The sequence below is a fragment of the Pseudopipra pipra genome, chromosome 10 (genome assembly GCF_036250125.1).
Source record: "Pseudopipra pipra isolate bDixPip1 chromosome 10, bDixPip1.hap1, whole genome shotgun sequence".
Taxonomy (NCBI): Eukaryota; Metazoa; Chordata; class Aves; order Passeriformes; family Pipridae; genus Pseudopipra; species Pseudopipra pipra.
The window spans coordinates 8,301,179-8,317,150 of NC_087558.1; positions in this window are offsets into that span (position 1 = coordinate 8,301,179).

Below are 15,972 nucleotides of genomic sequence, written 5' to 3' on the forward strand. Positions count from 1 at the left end.
GAGGCTGCTGGGCTGGGTGGCCCTTTCTTAGGGCAGAGGAGCGACAAGGTGTGACTGTGCACAGGGCCAAGCAATTAACAGCCCAGCTGTGACTGCACAGGGCTTTCCATGGCCTCTCTCCTTTTCTCACACATAACTCCGTACAGGGGAGGGGAAGAGGCTTTTCATTTCCTTTCTCGTCTGGCTGCTGTGATTGCACTAAGTTGGTACAGAGATCCTTATCTCAAGCAGAAAGGAAAGTGAAATCTCCAGTTTTGTCACTGAGTGCTCTGTAATACCTAGGAATATTCTGTAATATCAGAAGGCGCTGATTTTACTTCCATGGCATTACTGTCATATAGAGGTGTTGGTTCTGTCCAGACTCCAATATTAGGGCAGAAAGTGTCCCAAGTGGAGTAAAGGTGTATCAAACCTAGCATGAAGTAATACTGCTTTGGGTTCGTGATGCTGTGATAAATTTGTTTTCCACTGAAAAACACTGAGGAGATGGTTTAATTTTTACCTATCATTTCAGACTCTCCAGACTATTAAGACTGCATAAATATTTAAGGCTTGTTATTTACATTAGAACCATTATCTTTATAGATATCAGTGCTTGTTAAATGATTCATAATGCATAATTCATTCAACCAATTCTGCCCTTTCCTCTGTTTATTATTCACCTGCGAAAAGACTTTGATTTTTACAAATTTGTTCATTATTCATATCATTCCAGGCTCTCTTCACAAACATATTTAGTGGTCTCCTTTGCTCAAAAGCTGTTGTCTCCTACCGTATTTTTATCAATTAGCTTCTGTGTTGCTTGCAGAGTGTAACTGACCATTTAATAACAGACCTGAAAGTCCCCCTGACTTTAATGAAGATTTACATAAGAATCTGGGGATTCATGCTAATGCTTCTGATGCTGCCACGCAGCCACTGGCAGGTTCAAATAGCTCTGCCCTTTATTCCCACTTGTTGGAAATACAATAATCATGGCAAGGCAGATTTCCCTGCACCACAGCACAGTGTGGTTCAATGAGAGAGCACCAGAATGGGATTTCAGAGATTTGGTTCAGGTCTCCAGCTACCATTTCCATGGAGAGTTGCTTCTCCATGTGCCTCAGTTTTCTCTTCTGCAGGTTGCTATCTGTTGCCTGAGGAAGACCTTGCTCTGCAGAGACCAAAAGGAGTAAAAACCACTCCTGGCATCCAACTTTAGGCGCAGATATTAAGATGCTTCCCCTGAGCTGCATGAAAAGAGTCCTGAGAAGTTTCTCCACTGATTGCTATTCTTGGGGCTGCTGTTCTGAAATACCTCCAAGCTGATGCCTCACTCCCTGTTGGAGGAGTCTGGATAAACTCACTGTCTCATAGCTTGAGTGAAGTGCCTGAAGAAACACAGCCAGGCTTCTATAAAGAGAAAAGAGTTCAGCAAATAATGTGTTTGCTTCCAATCCAAATACTTTGATCTGTAAGATAAGAATAGTTAAGAAATAACAAAAAGTTCTTTTTGTTTTCAATTCATTTCGTCACTATTCATAGTTAGTTTATTTTGGATGCACTTCTGAGAAGTTGCTACCTGCACAATGGGGAATAAGAATCCAAAACAATACAGTAAAAAATGTGGTAGTAAGTAACTAATTTATTATCTGAGTCTACAAATAAACGATTGTAAGAGATCATAATAATTAAAGTTACTAAAAGTTTTTGAAGAAAAACAATCATATAGATTTTTAGAAAAAAAACCAAAACTATACACTTTATTTTTTATTATTTCAGAGTGAAGTTTCAAGACAAAAGAGTAAAAATTAAGCCATTTTTTCTTAAGTTTAGTTTGAAATACAGTTTTCAGTTTAGTTAGAAAAAAAAAATTAAAATTTTCCTGATGATTGCTTTCTCCATTATACACTGGTCTCAATACCTTTTACTTGTTTTCTTCCCACTAGTGGAAAAGAAGGAGAAATGATTTTTACAAATATTGAAAGCTTGAAAATGGAAAAAATTAAGAACATAAAATTGGACTCAGAATTTTTTCCTTTCTTCTAGATTTTCAGCTAGAAAGATATGGCCCTGAGTGAAGTTGTCCCTTTAATTTCTAATATCTCTCCTCTTAAAAATTTAAAATATGGTTGTTTTTTTCCCTAACATTATTCATACCCACTGCTTTCTTCTTTTTTTTTTTTCTTTCACAATAATCTTAGTAATTTCCTTGCATCTTAGCAATTTCCTTGCACCTTGGATTTATGTGTTACAGAGATAAAGGGTAGCTTAGACTTATTTCTGGAGATCAGAACTCAAACTCCACCCAAACAGTGGAGGAGCAGCAGCACTTCTGTGCATTGCAGTGCCTGATGTTGCAGTTCTGATCCAAGTTTAGATCTGCCACGACCTCCAGTCTGCCACACTATTATTTTCTTCATACCTATCTCAAATTCATCTGATAGTGAATTATGAAGAGAGCTCAAATCCACAGATTATAACAATCTCTTATAGTCTCTTAATGAACGATGGAGGCATCAAAAGTGAGAAACTACAGTACTGGTTTTTTTTACTAGTCCTCATTTATCTTTTTGACTTCTTCTCTCCCTTACACCATGAGTCATCCAACATCTGATGCCTGGGGACTCCATAGGTAATTTTGTTTCCCAGTCACTTTTTGTTCCTTCCTCATGCAATGCATTCACACAAGTCCTGTCAGCACAGTGGAGCCCTGGCCAAAATGGCTCAGCTTCCTTCCCAGGGTGTCAGAGAGCCAGGAAGAAAGGTTTGTTCAAGGTCTTGGCTCCCTCTCCTGGCTGGCTTTGCAGGAACTTTAAATAAGATTTTAGCCCTCCAGAAATTAGTGTTTGCTTACTGCCAATGCACACTTGAAACAAGAGAGAAGAGCACTCTAGTGTTGAGACTCTGGTTTAAAAAAAAAGAAAAAAAATTAGAAATTTGGAAGCTAATCTCACTAAAAATATATAAAGTAAAACCATCATTGTTTTTATATAAACTATTTTAAAAAGTTTTCCTCCTGCCAAGATTTCTTCAATGCTACGTACATATGAGAAAGGGTCTTTTTAAAAATTTGTTTGTTTTTCTGGACTACCTGTATTTTCCTTCTGACCTGCTGGCTCTAGACTTCTACTTAGCAAATGTCCCAATAAAAGCTGTGTGTTATCCTTAAACAGTGGTAGCATTCCCCCTACCTGCTAATTGCTTTATTTGTCCTTACTGCTTCCGTTCCCTCATCAACAAAGGCTTTAGCATAAAGGGCAATGAGGTAGAACATGACAAGGAGAGTGGGAGCCAGAAGACTGAATACTTCTGTAATTACACAGTAGCCTGGAGTAGCTCTTCTCAAATCAATTATGTAGCTTGGATTGCCCAAAACTCTGAGGACAGAGCCCTTGTTTTCATTTGCCTATGGAGCTATGTGGTCCAATAATGGGCAAAATTCTTTCCCTGTTACCAGTTGCCTTTTATCAGAATCCACATAATTCCTTCCTTATTTATTTTTATTTAATTACTTCATTAATTGCACATTGTATTTAGCAGAGCTACAAAACAATCATTGCAAATTGCTTCACAAACATTAACAAATGAAGTTTCACCTTGTCTTGTTGAAAAGGTAATGCCACATCCATTTTTCAATGGGGAAAACTGAGGCAAAGGATTCTGATCCTGGAAAGGGATCAGAAAAAGCAACTGAAAAATCATCTATTAAATCCTGATAAAATACAGTTGCAAAGTAAATTGCCAGATAAACCAGAAATTTAACCCAGCAATCAAACATTTATTCCAAACTCTACACTTGCTGTGCAGTCCTCTGATTTATCCTTCTTGAGAGCTTATAAGGGGCATAAACCTAAGTGGTATAAAAGCAAAGTATTGCCAGTGCCAAGAAGATTTCAATAGTTTTGCAGAATTATTTTTGTTGTTGCTGAAGAGTTTACTAAATAGAATACTTTATGAAACGGATCATACAGGATTAAGGAGAATGAGCATCTTTACTGTCAATTAATTTCACAACTCCATGCAGCTCTCTTTATCTTCCAAGGCTTCTTGCTCTTGCTGTTACAGAAGCCAGTGTCAGAACTTCCTTGGCATCAGTGATTGGGATTTGGCCCATGTGATGGTCACTACCCTCATGTGTTTCTCATTTCTTCCTTCCCTGTGGGACACAGAACAGAAGCTGTGTCCAAATGTCTGTGAAAGTTTGGAACCAGGCAAAAATTTGCTTTTGATCCCTATGGTCTTCATAAATGGATTAGCAATATGTAATGAGCAGTCACAGTACTGGTTGTTTTGTTTAAGCAATGGCTTCAGCAATGCTCTAATGAAGGGGACAAAATATTTTTGATGATACATTTAAAAGGCATTACAGGCACTGCCTTAAAGGAGAAGCTTACAACAGGCAGAAGGGAGCCTAGAGAAGCTGTTCAGGTAACAGGAGTAAAGGCGTGAAGTGAAATTTTGTGCAAAATTTTGATGAACTAGAACACCAAAAAAATATTCCATATTTCACAGTTTGAAGCTTTCTAGACATTTCTGATGAACTGCAAGTAAATTTAGATTGAAAACAGTTTCAGACTCTTAGTTAGGAAAGAGTTCAACTCAATGTCCATTCATGAAAAGTTTGTGATCATAAGGTGTATTTGTCAGTGGAAAAGGTTTATCTGGAAAAAAAAATGTGTCTGGCTCTAGTTGTAACCTTATCTGCATAACCTGTAATAGAATAACTATAGCTATAGAAAGACTTTTGTTCTTTCTGGCATAGCTGATCAATTAGATGTGTAGGATGGAGTTACAAAAGCTCCTACAGTTTTCAGGAGTTGCTTGCTCTTCATGTCTGTATGAACAGCACAGTGCTAGAAATGATGTTACAAGGAGTGAATGATATTTTGAAAACTGAGTTGTTCTTCTTTATGTGATGTAGCTAAAGCCCTCAATTGCCACTGGTTTCCCATAGGATTTTGATGCCACAGAAATACATGTGAAGGCTCAGTCATTGCTTCAGTCTGCCTTGATGGGGGAAAATAAAGGCAATGCTGTTATGACTGCTTTATACACAGGGAGCTGAGGCACAGAGGAGGAGGCTAATTCTTATTCCAGGGTTTTTTGGGGGTTTTGGGTCAGGGGCTTTTTTCTATCAGCTTTTTAAATTAATTTTAATTTTTGGTGCTTCACCATCACTATGGCCCTCGTTGGCTGTAAGTAACTTGCCCAAAATCTCTGAGGAGGTCACTGAGAGAGCTGGGAACAGAATCATTTGTGATGCCAATCAATGCACCTCCCTAGATAAGGAATAGATGTAAACTTTCATTCAAAATCCATGTCTGGTTCAAAACCACCTTTTAAAAAACAGCTGACCTACTGTAGGATTACAGTTTCAGGTGAAGCAAGCCAGAGCCAGAGCAGGTCCTTACTGAATAACCTGCTGTGTGCAAGGGGAAAGCAGCACAATTTCAAGGCTGCATACCCTTAGAAAGTCCAATGATCCCATGGAGAGTGACTAATCGACTGGGAATGAACCAGTACATCTTGCAGGATTTTTCTCTAGTCAAGTTGGGTGCCAGTAAAATAGTCTAAAGAGGCAAAAATGAAAATTTAGTAATTTATTTATGCACAGAAGTCCAGTAGTTGAAGTGCAGCCTTGTCGGTGAAGCATCACCTCCTGTGCTTGAGCTCTCAGTCATGTCAAAAGGCAGCACCTTTTCTGTCATTCATTAAATTTTACTACAAAAATCCAAATGCATTATCATCCTGATATTAATTTGCCATGTTAGCCATGTTCGTCACTGCTGTAGTGCCCAGACGGTCAAGACAGCAGGGAATAATTGTCATTTGGGAGGAGACAGTATTACACAGTTAGATGGAAATCACCCCTGTAAGGATTTATAGGAAAACAATTGGTGCACTATGGTGTCCAGCTACCTCCCCAGCTACTGCTAATGCATTTGTGAAGGCATTAACACATTAAAGTTTGACTTAGGCTCCCCCTTATCTTAGAACGTCCACCAAATGGCATTCTTTCAGTATTAACTTTCTGTCACTTCCAGCTCAAGATGTGACCTAGAGTAAAAGGCTTCCTATCACCCCATCAGCTCCCTTAACTAGTCCCTTTCATTGCATGTTAATTTTGGGCCTTGATTTCACAGTGCACAACAGGAAAAAAATTATCACTTCTAGTAAGATTCTTCCAATTAAAAGAAAACATTTGCACTGTCAGAGTTAAAGCTAATAAAGCCAACTTAAAATTACCAGAAATTTCAGATATTAAGGAGCACACAGCCTTACCATACAGGCTGTAGACAGGTGCACTACAGAGTATTTTCTCACTCATATATCACTACATTTGCTAAGCTAACAGAGCAAAAATAAAACAGTTCTCTATTTCTTTAAACATTCACTTCTTTTTTGTAGCCATATGCTACATGCACACTGATAAGACATCCTCCCATCCTTAAAAACCCCCTCCCACAAAAAACAAGATCGATTTCTAAAACTCATGAAATATTGTCATTGCCCACAGCCTGTACTGACAGACTGGGGCTGTGTCATGATGATCAGAGGCTCAGGCAGGAGCTGGCAGCCCAGGAAGCTCTGCCTGCGCTGGCAAAACAGCTGGACAGGGCCAACTCCCCTTTCTGCTTTCCCAAATCCACAGGCAGAAAGCAGAGGACACCTCCACCTCTGCTGGAGGAAAGGTGTTACAAAGTACAGCCAAGTAAACTGGCAAAGTGGCATATTTTACTTGACATTTATGTTGAAGGTGACTTTTTATGTCTAACGCTAAGAATAATAAATATAACTAAATTATTGATGAGAAATAATATATAAATACATTTCTGTGTGGCCAGTCTGACCTCTGGAGATGTGCATTTGGCTTTTTAGCTGATATACATGACTTTGTTGATTTGCTGGCACAAGCATCTCTCCACCGCCTTGTTCTTCCAAGTATCTTTGCTGCAGGAGGCAGCAGGTAGGGTTTGACAGGGAGTGACTCTGCAGCCAGCAGAGATTTCCCACAGTGAATAACTGGATCTGAGGGGGAAGAGAAGGGGCTGCAAGCAGCCCAACACACTGGGAAACAGCATCTTTATCACTGGGAAAGCAGAGAAAGCTGAAAGAGCTAAGCCTCCCTTCACCCAAATCTTTTACCTTTGAGGGCTGGGGATTTTTGGTGGATTTTTTTTTTTTTTTTTTTTAAGGGGGAAAAGGCTGAGGCTGGGGGGGTGGAGAGCAAAAATGCTGACCTTAATTAATGGAAGGCCCACTAGAGCCGAAGGAAAAGGTTTGGCTCTCAAGGCCTGGGCCTCCCCCTGAGCCTCTCCTGGGTGTAATGAGAGAGCTCAGCTTCATTACTGGCAGCTGAGGGGAAGGGTCACTGGGGCTGGATTTGCAGGGCCCTCATTGAGGGATCACTCCATGCTGAGAGAAGCTGGCCATGCTCTTGGACACCTGGTCATTAACATTGCTAATTAGCGGCCATTAATCAGGGCCCTGGGTTTTTTGTTGTGTGTCACCGGCTCAGAGGAACCAAGTGAATAAGAAGATTGTTTCATTACCTCCACAAGAGGTGGAATGAAAGCAGTTCCCATCAGCTCAAGATGAGCTGAATTAAGGGAAAGGTTAGACAACAATTTAAGATGAGCTGCCAAGGGGGAGCTGGGGGACCTGAGCTGTCCTCTGAGAGGAAAACCAGTCACCTATAATTAATGAAATCTTCCACAACCTCACTCTAATCACCGTGTGAGCTTCTCACCAAAAAAACCCCCTATCTTTTGCATCGGAAGAACCCTAATTTATCTGTTTATGAACTCTTAATCTTGGCAAGCTTTAATTCCACGGGATTTTAGCAAAATATATATACATATATATGGTGATATATATTTATATATATAAATGCAAGTGTATATATAAGTATACACTCACATAGTGTGAGCGTGTCTCTGTGTTTGTTTCTTATATTTACCTGAGTGAGTAAGGATGCTTTTCGCACAGCCAACCCCACTGGCAGGGGGAAGGGGGGAAACAGCAAAAATCTGTATTAAAAAGTATCCAAACTGTATTTAAAATATTTATCTAAATGTTTGCATTTTACATGCTGTGTCTCTGAAAACACTGAAGAAATCTGGTGAGTTTAAGAGGCAGAATAATTAACAGCAAGTTCTGTTTCAGTAGGTTAAAAATGACATGGGAAAAATGATAGTTATTGGCGTACATAGGAAAAAGTAAAGAATTTAATTAGCAACCAGATTGTTAAAATGCAGTGTTCTCCTCCCATGCTCCATTGTCTAACTTTTGTGGAACAGGTGCCTAATTTTCCTAATGGGATACATTTTAATTGACAAAGTAGTTTGATTGCTTCACACCAATTTTCAGTTTCTTGCTTACTTTTAATATAATAAACTCTTTTATTTCCACCAACTCAGATGCCCTCTAGAAAGTAATTAGAAGCAGGTTTTATCTGCCTGTCCTTTTTTATAAACCACTTTTTGATTTCTAAAACCAACTAACCAAAAGCTTGATTTGTTCTGCTGATGTGTGAGAGCCAGTAACTTTTAGTCATATGCACTGAGCATTTCAATCAAGTTGTTTGCATATCCATTCATTTCAGAAAGACTCTCAAAATGGATTACAAACATGTAATTGTAAGAGGAATAAAATAATTAAGGAAGGACAAGTAGAAGTTAAAAATATGCCTAAGAATTCACAACAGTTATTGGATCATTCTCATCATGGGGCATAAATTCCTTCTCGTAGTTTTAAAGGACTTTATTCAACCAGGCACATTGCCTTTCCTAACAACAGAAAGTAAAACTGTGTTTTCTTATGTATGTGATTCTCTTTGTAGAGCTGTGAGGTTGGTTAAAATGTCCATAAAACTAATCTTTGGAGCAGTGCAGCTGGTCTGGAATTCTATAATATGATTTCTGGGACTTCATGGGAAAGTTGAAGGCTCAAGGGGAAATTACACAATGAACAGCTGAGAAAAAGTTGCATTCTGGCACAGAATCATGCAAATGGGGCACATTCTTCAGTTTTCTCATGACGGATTGTCTCTGAAACTACTGAGCCAAGTTGCTGAAATGCTAATGAAGGAGAAGCATCAATGAGCGGTGTCATCCTGGGGGCTTCTGAAGGGGACAGAGTAGGAGATGGAGGGAGGGGGCGAGGGGGAAGGAAGGAAGGAAGAAAAAGAGAATGAAAAGAAATGGACCAGGAGTTTCAAATATTGGGGCTGGCCCACTCTTAAAATTAAACGGGGAGGGGGGGGTTGTGGGGAAATAGAACCGTGATGAACTCTGTTGAACAAGTCCCTCTTGGCTTACAAAAATGAATAAAAGCACTTAAAAGCTACACAGTTTGGCTCTGACTGGGGGGAAGTGAATGTAAGCACTGCTAACATTGGGAGCCATCCTTGTGTTTGATACAGGGGAGAGGTGAGTGCAAGCCCCCGAATTCAGTAGAGATAAGCCTGGAGGAAGCACACTAATGTTTGAGGGACACCAGTGCGGGCACCATGGGCAACAAACAGGAGGAGCTGGAAGCCATGGTGCACCAGGAAAACTATGACATAGTTGCCATCAGGGAAATATGGTGGGATGACTCACACAACTGGAGTACTGCAATGAATGGCTATAAACTCTCCAAAAGGACAGGGAAAGAAGGAGAGACCTTGGGTCACCCTGTTTATTAGGGAGAGGTTCAACTGTCTAGAGCTTAATGATGGTGACAATAGGGTTGAGTGCTTATGGCTAAGAATCAGCTGGCAGTGTGTCCAGGTGGCCAAGAAGGCCAATGGCATCCTGGCTTATACCAGAAATAGCATGGCCAGCAGGACTAAGGAAGGGATCATGCCCCTGTACTCAGCGCTGGTGAGGCCAGACCTGGAGTGCTGTGTCCAGTTCTGGGCACCCCAGTTCAAGAAGGACAGTGAGGTGCAGGAGCATGTCCAGAGAAGGGCAACAGAACTGGGGAAGGGTCCAGAGCACAGGTCCTATGCAGAATGGCTAGGGGAGCTCGGAGTGCTTAGCCTGGATAAAAGGAGTCTCAGGGGGACCTTATTGCTCTCTACAACTACCTGGAAGGAGGTTGTAGCCAGGTGGGGGTCGGGCTTTTCTCCAAAGGAACAGGTGATGGGACAAGAGAAAATGGCCTCAAGTGGCACCAGGGTAGGTTTAGTTTAGATATTAGGAAACATTTCTTTACCAAATGGGTTGTCAAGCACTGAAACAGGCTGCCCACGGAAGTGGTGGAGTCACTGTCCCTGGAGGTATTTAAAAGACTTGTAGAGGAGGTGCTTAGGGATATGATTTAGAGGTAGACTTGTCAGTGCTGGGTTAACAGTTGGACTCTATGATTTTACAGATCTTTTCCCACCTACACAATTCTGTCACTCTAAGGAATGGGATACCTTTGCAAAAATGTGGGAGAATGATGCTTAATAATAGGTCTTTTACTTGTCTCTAAAAATTATTACTATTTGCAAATTCTTAAAAAGCCTTTTTCTTATGGCACATTTTTTTATGTACATATTTGTGCACTTGGTAAAGAGAAACAGTTGCTTTTCCCGTAGATAGATGAGCTTTATAACCAGATACCCCAAAGCTCAGATACCAACGCTCCTTAAATATTTGGCTTACAAGTTCTAGACCTTGAAGCACATTTATATTAAAAATACCCAACAGGCTACATTTTGCAGACTTTCAAAATTGTCCTGTTCTCTCTCAGACCCCGGTATAAATGGCCCAAGATCTTAGCAAGTTGGTACTGTGCTATTTTGAACATCTGGCTGGCGGTTGCTTCCAGCCAGCATTCCTAGAGGCACTGACGGGTGCTGAGCACTTTAAAATATGGCCCTCAGCACTCCAGATGCTACATGTGTTATTCAAGCTTGTGGAAGGGCTGTGAAAAGCTGGCAGCCACAGAGGAACAAAATCCAGTCATCTGCCCTTTGTCCTCATTGCTAGTGAGAATAGAAAATTAGTAGGTGTTGTAAGTGTTATGTAGACGGGAGGAAACCAAACTCCCAGTGTTTGGGTCAGCGTGAGGCAGGGCTGTGCAGTGGATGTGTCACTGAACCGGCAGCCTAAAGCCTTGGTATTGACTTCATTTATAATTTCTGGCAAGTCCCTTCACCCAATTTTGTTCCCTTTCCCGCTTTTTGGCCCCAATGTGTCTATTTAAATTTGTTTTGATGAAGATAACTCTCTCTTCCTATGGCATGTTATGCCGTCTACCAGGATGGGGCCCTAGTTTTACCTGTTTGGATTTTTTTCCCCATGCTGTTTGAATATAAGCAGAGATAAAACCAGCATAGCACAATTGCACAAAATCTGAAGTCTGCCATATGAAATCCTTCAGACCAGTTTGGGAATGCTTGTGCTATATTGGGCCCACAGCAGTTAGGTGTGTTATTGTTGTATGTAATTGTGCTTTAATAGACTGCTTTAATGTTGGTTTTTAGTGCTTTCAAGCCTCAGCAATACTTACAGCCTTAGTTTTTCAAGCAGCCTTTAAATTTGCTACAAGTATTTGCACATGCAAATCACTGGGCAGTGTCTCCCTGCCCACATACTGCTCTTTTTTAGGTTTATGTTACATCTTGTAGCAATATTATAGAATCTAAGAGCTGTGGGCACAGAGCAGGACTTGTGCAAGCACCAGTTTTCTCTGATGCTGTAGTGATGCAGGAGACAGCAGAGAGATGCAGGCAGATGTGGGGACACCAGAGCTCTCCTGACAGCAGCAGGCTGAGGTTGAGGGTAGCACACCAGTGAGCAAGTTATTGCCCACCCTTTTGAGTTGTTTGGTGGGAGAATTTTTGCAGATGGCATCCTTCCAAGTGAGAGGCATAGCCCAAAGGGATTTTTGTTTGAAATCATCACAAGGACCAGAGTTGACCCGGAGCTGGGTTGACCATTCAATACTTAATGAGATAGTGATATGGGGAGAAGGGACCAGTTATGGAGGAGGCACTTCAATCACAATTGGCATGTGAGTAAACTTCTTTGGGTACCTGACCTTGACTCCCCCAGGGCAGAGTTAAAGAAGGGGAGAAGAGAGCAAGTCCTCTTTCATAAAGTCCACTAGGCACACAACCCACAGTGCTGCTAACCTGCAGGGAAAGGGCTGTTGGCAACACAGAGGTGTACACACTGGAACATACAGCCTTTCTTATTCCCAAATGATATTCCAATGACTGTAATTAATGTGATTGTGGATGCTGTTCCTGCCTTCCAGAATTCATCCTGCCTTGGCTGAGTCCAAACTCTCAACACGAAGCCCTGTCCTTCTATGCAGTGGTGTCCCAAAATGAGACAGGGCATGCCCATCCAAGGGCTTCTACACCTTTCCCACCACTGCAGACATCTCTCAGTAGTTAGTACATCCCACCCTGCTCCCAGCCAGAGCACATTGCCTCTCACAGACCCTTGGCATCAAGTTGGGACTGTGCCAAAACTGAACATTTACTCCTCCTTCATTGCTGGCCTTTCTGAAATACCTTCCATACCCCTGCAGGTGACGAGGGATTTCTCACCTTCTAAAAGTCCTGATTGTGCTGCTGCTTCATGTCATTGGTTTCCCAAGCCAGAGCTGTAACTTCCTGATTTGCTGTGGAAGGATTGTTCTCGCAGCCCATCTGCACTATTAAAAAAGCTGGTAAGTGATGATGTGAAAATATCAGCTCTTTTCTGTAGGGTGGCTATATGGTTCTGCAACTGCTGGAAAGTATGTGTGCATTAAGAGGAGGAAGAGCAAGAAAAATTGGTTAGATTTTATTGCTTTGATTTAAACAAAAAAGAGATTCCTCTACAAAAGCTGGAGGTTCTTTGGTGTGTAAGATTTTATGATGTTCTACTCAAGCAGCACTGAAACAGTAAACAAATGAATTACAGCAAAGCAACCAGAATGCAGGATAGGTGATCACGAAACAAAGTGGGACAGTATTAAAAAAAATGAAAAATCCATATATAAATAAACAGGCATGAAAAGAGGAGCCTGAAAGCACAGTTATGGCCACAGCCCAGGACCAAGGAGAAAGCTCATATATTGGCACTCAGGGTTTTGATTTTTTCTAATTAAAAAAAAAATTAATTAACATTTTTTTATCTCTCAAACTGAAGTTTTCCAGAGTCTGGGGATGTAAAGCAGAATTTTTTGCTCAAAGGGTCATCTCAAATGCTATATTGTATACAGCGGTATGATTACAGTGAACAAGAATTAGGAGATCCTAAAACACGCTGACAGCCCCTAACATGCCTTATTGTGCTCCAGTGCTCCAGCTCGTATGGTACAGTCAGGGGACCACACACAGTTCATAACAGTCATAATGGAAAATTGTACAGGCTGGTCTAGCTAGGCATAATTGGATGGGCAAGAAATTGAGTTTTCCAGCTTTCAGAGTTGTTTACTTGACCTGTTTTAATTTTAGTTGAGATGGAATAATATGTTTCTCAAGGAAATATTCAGGCGTTGTCGCTTTTTAGCCTAATAAATCTCATCTTCAGGAGGGTCTCTAAGATGTTAACATTTCTAATGGGAAAGAATGCAAACTCTTTTGACAGTATAGATTAAATTCACAGTAGTTGTGCGACTAACAGCATTTACACTGAACCAATTGAACTGCTTGAAAGTTTTATAGGAACCAACAAAGGGATTTTTCACCATATCACTTGACCTGCTCTCTCCCACTCTGCCAGTTTGCAATTTACTTCTTCTGACATATCCTTAATGCAAATCCTGGTGTGCCAGTGTCACCTTGAATTATGTTTATTTTGAAACCTTGTGGACATCCCTGTTGGCCCCCCCAGAGAAAAGCACTTTAGGACTGACTGCTGAGAATCAGTAATGGACTGTGTTTACTTTGCTCCAAGTCCAGCAGCTCTTTGGGCTGAGTTTTGGCTGGATTATTGTCCATGGTGACACTGGGGGCTGACAACATTCTAACGCTGCAGTTGGCCTGCATATTTCAGCTGGAAGTTTTTGCCGTACCAATGTTGGAGTGATTGAAAAAGCCACAAAAAGTGTGAAACTCGACATCCTGACATATGAGCCGTGGCCCATGAGAAGCAGGTGTCCCCACAGAGTACCAATGCTTTGGGTGTTCCTCATTGCCAGAATGAGTTTTTGACATCCTAGATAGCACAGCACAGATTAAATCAGCCTTAGAAGGTTCTCATTTACACCTCGCTCAGAATTCACTTATCCAGTCCCCAGAATAGGGTATTCTTTGACCTTTCTAGTTCTGTGTCAGCCTGTCTTGAGGTTTCTTAAAGTCACTATAGCCAAGCACCATTTTCCTAGCAGTACTCTTGCAGTGAGGTTATTGGAACTTTTGAGTCTTTCAATCTTTTTTTTTGCAGTGGTCAGTTTAGCAATAGTTTAACAAAACTTGGAAATGCAGTATAACAGAAAGATCTCAGTAACTTACAGTTTTGCAAAAAATCACAGTTGTCATAAGTCAGGAAAATCAGCTATTTTAGGGCAAACTGAAAACATTTCTAGTAATTGGATCATACAAGAATCTCCTCCTCCCTCTGCTCCCCTCTGCCTGAACCATACTTGTCTGTTCGGACCCCAGTGTGTTACCAGGACACTCTGGAAGAAACTCGTCTGGTCTTCCACACTGATGTGAGTTTCTCTGACTCAGTGGAAAATTTGCCTTGACTTCATGGCAGATGGATCAAGCTTTCTTTAACTAAATAAAGGATCCCATTTTCCAGGCTTTTTCATAGTGTCTCAGCACTGCAAAATCTGTTCAGGTTATTAAAAATAATTATGTCATCAAACTGATTTTTATTCCTTTATATTTTGGCTTGAAAAATAAAGCTGAGAAAAAAAAAAGCATAAACTCATTAAGCCCTAATCTAAAACAAAAGTTTAGAGCCAAATGTTCATGTTCTGTCTTTTCATTCTGTAAACAACAGTGTCCTATTAGACAGAGATAACACATAAGGGGTGCAGATGACAAACAACACATTCATAGGATCTGTATTCAGTCTGAACAGAAGGGAAAAAGAAGTGTGTATTTACCAGTAATTAACATGTTAACTAGTGTTTGGTGAAATCCATAATATGATTAAAAAAATAAGAATTCCTGGATTACAGGGAAGAGCAATTACCTAAATAAAAGCAACTGAAAAGTTGTCCAGAGGTATATAATAATAATAATAAAAAAGATCCCCCTCCCCAGTGGGAAATGATTACACAGTAATCCATGCCACTTAGTCAAATATCAGAAAAGGATCCCATAGACCCATAATTAGCAATGTAACAAGCAGAGCCTTGAGAAAACAAGCTGGTCCTCAAGACAATAATCTTCATTGCTAGCACCCATCCAGCAGCCTGTGTCTCAAGGAGTGAAAGAGGCAGGCGAGATAATAAAAGGACATAGAGAGCTAGAAGGAAAGTTCCCCATGTGCTACTTTGAGTGGCCATCAAGAGGGTAAAAAAAAGGTAGGAGGGGGCAAAGCAGTCGTGCCCTCCCCTCCCAAAAAAGAATGGAAAAGAACGGAAAAGAATCCAAGTTGCTTCAGCAGAAGCTGCCTAGCGACACACAACTAATTACTATGACTGGTCCCCTGTTTGCAGATCTTGTTATCAGTAAAAATAATAATAAAATGAGCCCTAGCAGTCTGGATATCTGCAATTACAGTGTGAATTGCATGAGAGGATTATATGAAGTGCTCTTGGCGTGGAGGGTGGGGGACCAAGGCGCTTCAACTTGAGAGCAGTAAGCAGCTGCTTTGGGGCTTTGCACCTGCTGCTCACCAGGCTGTTTTCACCTCTAGACGAAAACAGGCTTCTCTCTCCTCCTCTGTCTCCTTTCTTTTCACACAGCGCAGAAACGTAAAAATAGAGAAGGATTTTTATTTACAATAAGAAAAAAAGGGGGGGGGGGGGAATAAAAAGAGGGAGATAAAATGAAATTGTTTTCCTAAAGAAGTTTCACTGAAGCAACATGAGGGGCGTCTTAGGGCAGCCAAGGGGAATCTG